Genomic DNA, 9,177 nt, shown 5'->3' on the forward strand with positions numbered 1-9,177 from the left:
GGAAGTTTCCGTGACCCCAGGCCTCTGACAACACTCTAGCGTTCTCCTCACCCACTCTGACTTGGCAACAGGACAGAGAGACACCTTGTCTTTTGGGGAAGTGTAATGTGGCCGTTACATTCAGGACCCTGGTTGGCTTATCAATCAATTCAACTAGCCCTCCCTAAAATACTGCATTCTGGCAAAAATAAAAATAAAAAATAAATAAAAGTTAAAATTAAAAAATGCAAACCCACACACTAACTGGGGTGTGCTGCCCCATTTCCAGGTCCCCAGATCCCCTGATTTTGGCTGATCATCTTGGATGTGCTTTCCTTTCCTGCCAGTGTATCAAAGTTTGAAATTATAAGACAGACGCCCATGTTCCTCCAGATACCTACTGGCTTGGTTTGAATCAAAGTGAGGGGTCTTATAGAGAAGACCTAAAAGGCACAAGACTGCCATGTCACTGAGGTTGTTGGTGTGGATCTGTGGTGTGGCCTGTAGCAAATTCTGGGGCCTCACTTTACCCCATCCATAAAATGGGACCAATGTTGCCTGCCTCTTACCTACCTCAGAGGGATATGGTGAGGCAAACTGAGTGAATTTGTGAAGACAACCGTTTCATTTCTTGGATATCAAGCGCTGACACCCCTGTGCTCTTACTTTTTACCGAAGTGATTCCTTTTTCCATAGAGGCGTTGCTCTCCGGGTGAAGACAGCTTTTATGAGCAGGACTTGTTCTCTGTGTGCTTTAGCCACTTTCATCACGCCGTTCTCTTTGTAGCTCCTTGACAGCATCAAAGGCAGCCTCTTCCTGATGTCCTTCAAGTGTTCTAACCACCTCGCCTTTCATTGCACTTCTGGGCACCCAACCTCCCTGTGACTCCCAGGCCCAGGCACTGTTCCTGCCGCGCAATCAAAGCTCCCAAACTTTAACCCTCACTCATGTCTTTGTTTTCCCCGTTGCTGTGGTGTGGCTGTCTCCCAGGCCCTACAGAAGGTGAGCACTCCGTTAAGATGTGAGTCCCGTTGTGATGCATGTGGGCAGATGGGACAGAGACGGTCATGCTTCTCCGTTTAAAAAGCAGCAGCCTGTGTCTTAGGAGGGGTGGGGTGCAAAAGAGCCATGCACACAGAGCTGGCCCAGCTCCCTCCAAATCTTTACACCTGCCAATCCAGTCCCGTGTCCTGTGGAGACTGGAGGGGCCAGGAACTGAGCTGAGAGGTGCCCGGAAACATGTTACCCTCTGACTAGAGCTTGCTGATGCCCTTCTGTTTTCAAAGGAGGAGATAGTCCCGTTGATTCCCAACTGCAGTGAACATTCACTGCTTTTTAGGCTTTGGTATATTTCATATTTCCCTCTTCTACACATACATGCCTGTGTGTGCACACACATGTACATATGTATGTGTGTGTATATTGTTTTAGCTCCAATCCAACTTTGAGTTTGGATAGAGGTGAATGAACTGCAAGTTGTGTAACATTGGCATCAGATTTTCCTGGTTCTGATGATGAGTTTCACAAAACGCAGAAATTAGAGCAAAGCAGTAAGACCCCGTGGTGGCACCTGGTCTCTGCTGGACCTGGAAACGCAGCGTGGAGAGTGCCGCGGCCTGAAGAAGCATTCTTCCACGTGAAATCCTGATGGCGGTCACTGCCCCTCCCCCTGGGAGGGAGAAGGTGCTGTTTTTCTGTTTCTCAGTCCATAGGAGGAATCAGACCAGGAGTGATCCGGTGGGGGAATATCCACTTTTCTCATATCTGGAGATGTCTCCCTCACTATTCTCTCATCACACACCGTACATACTGTTCTTTTCAAGTGCTGTTCATCTCTGACTGTTTTGTATGCATGACATTTGCCTTAAACATAGCAGTCTTCAAAAATGAATACAGTATTTCTACTAGGATCCACATGTTCCTTTATTCCTTTCTTGTGTTTTGAAGTGGCATATGTTGATGGAGTTCTTCCTCCACAGGAAATGACCTGTGGTGATTGAATTGAATTTTTTTTCTAGCTTTTAACTGGCATGACCCCCTGAGGCAGGGTGGGCCCCCTCAGGTGAGCAAAGCTGCTTTGGGGCCATCACTGATTTGGCTTGCAGCAGGTGATGCCCAGCCGTTGCTGAACACCTCCCATTCAACACTAGCAGGTCTCTTGCAAAAAAAAAAAAAAATGAGTAGTTTTACCCTGGACAGGTGGCTGAGTTAGTTGGAGCATCGTCCTAGACACCGAAGGATGTGGTTTCAGTCCCCAGTCAGGGTGCATTTGAGAGGCAACTGATCAATGTTTCTCTCTCTTTCTCTGTCTCTCAAATCATTTTTAAAAATTCTCTGATGAGGATTAAAGGAAAAGTGAGCAGTTTTGCCACATAACTCCATAAAGTTAAGTCTTGTTAGGACAATTAGGTCAACAGGCTTTTAACTGAACATCTGTTGTTAAGCCAAGAGCCAAGCTCAATAGAATTATTCAGAAAGTCCCTGCATCAGTGTGTTGTGACCATTCGAGGATGGACAGGTTCATGAGATTTGGGCAGAAGGAAGAATATTCATGGAGCCATTGGGAGGTCTGAGGGTGGGCAGTCCACACACGCTGCAAGCTGCGTGTCCCCCTGCATGTCCCTGCATGTCACCTGTCCCCTTGCATGGCACCCAGCAGGAAGCCCCTACCCCTTTAAATACTACATTCAAACCAAGCCAGCATGATGCCAACAGATATTATGCAAAAGAGGTTCCTACTACGCATGCGAGCCCACTCAAGGCCATGGGAACAGTTTATCAGACCCAGGCTCAAGGTTATGAGAACACTGCTTATCAGGCCCATCCTCAAGGTTATGGGAAACTGCTTCCCCTAGCTACCCAGACATCTGGGTGAGGGAGCCAGACTGCCTCTGTTTACCCTACAGTCAGGCAGTCTCATGCCTCTGCCATCATACCCTTTTATAGAATCTCGTTTTCAGTGACACCACATTCCAGCACAATTCAGAAATTTAGGAACCTCTTGCAATAAAATTATCCTCCAAGCTCACACTAGAAGTGTAGTTTCCACTCCCTGGGGCTCTGAAGAAACAAGTTCCCATTATAATCTGGACATTTCCATCTCTCCATATTATACAGAAACCGGTTTTAATTTCTGGGCAAGGGATGAGGAGGGAGTTTGCCCCTCCCGATCAAGGGCCTGATGGGGCCTGTTACTAGGGAAATTTGGGTTCCCACCTTGGAGTGTGACTGTCCTGACTTTTTGTTATGGACAGTGTTTGGAGGCTGAAATTAGTATTTGGTGTGGAGCTCTCATAGCCATATCAAGAGGAATAATTCTAGAAGCTGCCTCTTCCAAGTGAGTGGTAAGAGCACTGATGTATGAGGTCACCTGAGCCTGTTCAGAGAAGTTTCCGATGACACCTGTGCATGGCATGAACCATGTAGCAAGGAGCAGTGTGCACCGTCTGGGGTCCAGTCCCAGGTTGATGCTTCTTGCTGGTGACCCTGGGCACAATAACCTCTCTGTGCCTCAGTCTCCTTATCTTTAAGATAATGATGATAATTGTACCAATGGCACAGGATATTGTGAAGAATGGAAGAAGTAAGATATGTAAAGTGCTCAGAAAAGCACCTGGCACGTGGAGTGTGCTCGGTCACCACTGGTTCTCCAATCAAACACAGAGTGGCAGGAAAGTTTCCCGACTAGCCTGTGTCCCTTTGCCTTCGGGCCCAATAAGTGGCATGCTCGGGTTTGCTCCCCCCTCCCCTTGGAGAGGCAGAGAGGAAGACGTGTTTCAATCCCCGGCTCCTCTGCTGATCTATGCCCATGCGGTATGGGAATGTTTGTTCTAAAAACATTTGGACGACTGCTTTAACTGGGCCTTGCAAAAAATTGTCAAGATACACTTGAATGTCCTTATTCACAAAAGAAGCCCTCCACTCAAGGTTTCCTCTTCTCGGCTATATCTTCCCAATTTGCAACTCTGGGCGGAGGCAGCTTCCAGCAATAGCCTGCCTTCTGGAGGGGAATCTGCTCTCCTGGCCCAAGTTCAACCCCCATTTATCCCACTTGGGGGAGGCAAGGGCCGACCGGGGTGTGGAGGGTCCTCTCTGCCTCCCAGTCTCGAGGCCTCCGCCTGCAGGCTCCGACACCCTGGGCCCTCGGTAAGTGAGAGGACGTAGTGAGGGAAAATCGTAATCCATTTGAATGAAGACTTCCCTCTTTCAAAGGAAAACAGCCACAATTCCTCACCAGTTTGTCATGTTTTTCAGAGAGTTGGAGCTATCCTAAAATTTATCAAATCAGGGTCTCAAACCTGATTTTTTTGTTTGTTTCAGAAACAATGTATCAATGTTGGGCTAGATTTTAGCAGATTTAGGATTATTTGGAGGATGACCCAATCCTGAGATGCCAGCTTTGGGATTCTCGGGGTGGTCTGTAACAGATGAAGTTGCCTCGGGTCCTGGGGTACAACTGTCCCCAGGCTCTGTCTTCAGGGAGAAAGACAGCCACACACAAATCTCAGGCGTGTTCCTTCTTTGAAAAGATGGTTTCAGGGGTGTTCTGAGGTCAGTAAAGATTCAGCATCTCTCCACTCTTCTTTAGATAATAACTTCATTGAGATATAATCCACACACCATAAAATACACCCTTTTAAAATAAATAATTCAGTGGTTTTTAGTATTCAGACTTGTGCAACTACGCACGACCTAATTCCAGAAGAATTCCATCACTCCAAAAAGAACCCAGGACCCCTGGTAACCACTCACCTACCCTGTCTCTATGGGTTTGCCTGTCCTGGACATCTCACACATTCACCTCAGTGTTCCCCTTTCCAAGTACCTCCCAGATAAAGAGAACTGATGTGCAAAAAATAATCACCACCCACCTTCCCACTATATTCATCCTCCCCCCCCCCCACACACACAGAAAGGACACCCTATAAGATTAATCACCAAATACAGACTCAATCATTTTAGCCTGTTGGGCCAAAAAGGAGTAGGGGGTGGTTAACCAGAATGCTCAGAACACTTACATAATTTGAAGGGCCTCCTCCTCAAATATGCATAAGCAATGAAGGTCTGTGTATCTGGACCACAGGCTAAGTTAAAATGTGGCCGAGATCCAGGCCACTGGTTCAGCTAACACCCTGCTGACCGCACCGTGCACTTCCCAGGGAAGCACCGTTCAGTTGCGTTCTGTGCAAGGGCTGCTCCCAGAGCTGAGCAGTGCACCGCCTTCACTGCTGCACACCGCAGCCCGGACCTCTGGAGGTAAGCTGCAGTGAAAAGACTTGCCTCACGCTCAAATATGTGTGCCCTGTAAATCTTTTTTTGTTCTAATAGGTGGAAGCTAATGAGTCTCAGAGGTAATAGGGTCACTTTGAGGTCAAGAGGAACCTCCTTAATCAACTTCACTGCTCAAGTTGGTTTTCCTGAGCAGGCCTGTCATGAGGCACCTGGGTTTGTTGCTAGGCACTTTGTAGCATCATCGCACCTTTTGTTATCTCTCTAGTCCACAGTGCAGCCTGGGCTGGGTAGTTGGATGTGGCTCACAGGCCCCCTCCTCGTTTCCAGCCACAACACTAAGAGAACCAATCTCAGGATGAAAGGGCAGCCTCAGGACTCTGTGTGGTTCACTGCATTCAGTCTTTTCAGAAACACGAGAGCAATGGCGATGACTGAAAGAAGCCAGACACCAAAGACTGCAATGCTATATGTACTATTACTACATTGATACAACAAAACTAGCCTGTGGGGTTAGAAGTCAACTTAGTAACCTTCTTTAGGTGGAGAGAGGGGGCAGTGGTTGGGAGGGGGACAGGAGAGACCTCTAGAAATGCCAGCAAGTTCTATTTCTTGATCTGGATGAGTGTTCACTTTGTGATAATTCATTGTTATACACACGTTTCCCATACGTAATACTTCATTAGGGAAACAAATGGGGGCTGGGGGCAGGACCTAGCATTAGACCTAACTTTCTGTAGTGGTTACCAGACACCTTGGGTGACCATGTCTTTTCTTAGGTGTCCTATGGCCCATTGGAAATTCTCTCAGCTAATTTCATCTTGATCGTCTAAACTTTAGATTCTAAAGCAGAGGGCAGCCAACCATGGACCACAGGTCAAATCCAGCCCACTGCTTGTTTTTGGATGGCCCTTGGGCACTGCTCCAAAAGAATAGCATTGTGAGCCGCAGAGACCAATGGGTGGCCTCCTCCACCGAAGTCGGGGCTGACTTACCCGTGAGGCACAGAACAAACCAACTTTGGCTTCTTCCTTTAACTACTATCTACAGGACAGGGCAAACTATATTTACTAAGTGCCCGTCCTTCTTATCATCTACAGTGACCCTCTGAAGCCCCCGAGCTACATTACCTCATCCCTAGCTCAGGATGTGTTACATACTTCAATCCCCTTTTCTACCTCTGAACCTCTCTTGCATCTGGGGTTTCCGACTCTCGTGTATGCAGAGTCCCCATACATATATATATACATATATATATAATTTGTTTTCTCTTGCTAATCTGTCTCATGTCTATTTGATTATTAGAGCAGCCAGAAGAACCTTGAGGACAGAGGAGAGTGTGTTCCTCCCCCATGTGTTCATAACTTTGTCCAGCTCCCATCCTCACCGGCCTGTGTAAGGGAGATATTCTTTGAACAGGAAGCTGGCCTCCAACCTCAAATGCTACTTATTAGAAAAACCTATGTTGTTACTTCATCTTAAATCCTCAGATGCCCACAGAGATGGGATAAAAAGTAATAACCACAAGAATAAATAGGGCAAAGTAGAAAGCCTCACCCAGTGGTTCTCAACCTTGAGGGCTCGGTAGAATCACCCAAGTTTAAATGAAATGCCTGGGCCCTACCCACAGAGATTCTGATTCAATGATTTGATCAGCCTAGTTTGTGGCCTGGTTATTTATGTTTTTTTTAAAAAGTCCTAGGTGCTTCTATTGTGCAGCCAAGGCTGTGAACCACTGAGCTAGTACAATACTGTATTTATAAGAAATGTATATTTGGTCATTCGGGTGACCAAAATATATTTCTCATATATATTTGGTCTTTGTCCACAGTTCCTGACTCACATCTCTCAAAATCCTTGGAATTTCCTGATCAACAACGGTAATGGAGGCATCTGTCATCAATATTTGGCCTCTTGGACTCAGGTCCTAAAATTGCTTCAGAGCCATAAAGGTAAAATGGTATCTTATATGGCACCATTTAATGGTTATTTATAACCAGCTCCTTTCTACCACAATTGAATGTATGTTAATGAGGTGACCTGTAGAAAGTACCTAAGGAGGGGGCTGGTTGTCAGGGAAGTTAACAATGTGATTGGAAGGTTGGAACTTTCAGTCCCAACCCCTAACCTCCTGGGAAAGAAACTGGAGGTTGAATTAATTGCCGTAATTCAGTCAATCATGCCTATGTAATGAAGACTCCATAAAAACCCCGAAGGAGGAGCCTCAGAGTTACCAGGCTGGTGAGCCGGTGGAGGTGTGGGAAGAGTGACACTTTCAGACAGAGAGCTAAGGCTTCTTGACCTTGTCCTATGCATCCCTTCCCTCTGGCTGTCCCTAAGTTACATCCTTTTAGAGTAACCAGTAACCTAGTGAGTAAACGGGTTTTCTGAGTTCTGTGAGCCCCTCTGGCAAATTCATCAAACCCAAGTAGAGGGTTGTGAGAACCCCTGATATACAGCCAGTTAGTCAGAAGCACAGGTGACAACCTACCTGAGCTTGCAATTGGCATCTTAAGCGCAGGCAGTTTTGTGGGACTGAGCCCTTAACCTGCGCACTCTGAGGCGCTCTCCAGGTAGTGTCAGAACTGAGTTGGATCACAGGACACCCGGCCAGTGTTGAAGAATTGCTGTGCTGTGTGGGGGTTCCCCCACACACTGGAGTTTGGTTTTAGAGATGCAGTCAGCAGCTCTACGTCCTGAGCACAGGTGCCTCCTCTCACTGTCTAGTGGGTGCATCTGTGGGTGGATTTCAGTGCCTATATTTATCTTTCCTGTCATCCGCCCTTTCATAAAATAAAAGTACACTACCCTAGTATTGTTATATTTAAAGCTGGCAGTGCCGTTCACGTGAGGGAGTACATTATTGAAGATTAGAGTTAACATGTTTTTTCCCTGCAGTAGCCAGCAGAGGGAGCGTCACTGCGCACCCTTGGCCGAGGAGCGCCCGCATGGCATGCCGTGCTGTGCGCTCTGGATCAGTGAGCACGTGTGCATTGCTTTTCCAATTTGAGTTCTGCAAGTCAGTGTGTTTACTTCCTCGTGGTGTTTGTGTTCTCACAGTGAATGCTGTCAAAAAACATCCAAGAGACAGTGCCACGCAGCAGCCTTTTGTGAACAGGAAACCACTGGTCCTACAAACATGCTAAGGAGTACCAGGCCGGATGTCAAAATAAACACCTTCAAGAAACTGGATGAGGAATCAGGGCAAAAATCAGCCATCAGGTAAAACGTGCTGGAACCCCTCTGACTGATAAACACCAGAGCTCCTGGGAAGAAGAAATCACACCTGTGAACAGTAACTAGAGGAGAGTATAATGGAGACAAGCGACACTTCAGGGGGTTTGAAGAGAATAATGTCAAACAGAGCTCCTTGAGCTCAGGATGAAGAGCTTTGATTTGGAGAGAGTAGTCTATCGATAAGGATTTTAAGTTGCAGACAACACAATCCACTCTAGTTATGAAAAGCAAACGTGCTGATTACAGGGTATTAGTAAGGAGCATACAGAATTTCTGGGGATGGGGGAACAGGTGGGCTGCAAGTAGCCATGAACAATGCAGCTAAGAGTTCTGAATTCTAGAAGAACTGTACTAACAGAAGCCCCATTGTCGCCACAGCCCACCACCCTCCACATGGGACACCAGGAACCAGGTGGTGGCACTCTCCGCCAAGCGACTGCAACCTGACCTCACAGTGTAGCTCTGCCCTGCAGTCCTCACTTCCACCTTCCCAGCCTCGCCTTCTGAGTTTCACACAGGTGACTCTGTTGGGCAGAGCTTCAGGGAAGTCCAGGAAAAGTGGCTTCTAGTTCTTCAGGCTTTAAATAGCTCAGGAAAGTAGAGGAGCTGGAATGGGCCTTGAGGGGCCAACGGGCAAGGTCTGCCGCAGCTCCCATTCAGAGGACACCTCCCCCTGCTCCAGACAAGGGCTGGATTTCCCTAAACGCCCGTCGTGTGACAAATGCAAACTT

This window comes from Artibeus jamaicensis, unplaced genomic scaffold (genome assembly GCF_021234435.1).
Source record: "Artibeus jamaicensis isolate MK-2021 breed Jamaican fruit bat unplaced genomic scaffold, CSHL_Jam_final contig_3175, whole genome shotgun sequence".
NCBI lineage: Eukaryota > Metazoa > Chordata > Mammalia > Chiroptera > Phyllostomidae > Artibeus > Artibeus jamaicensis.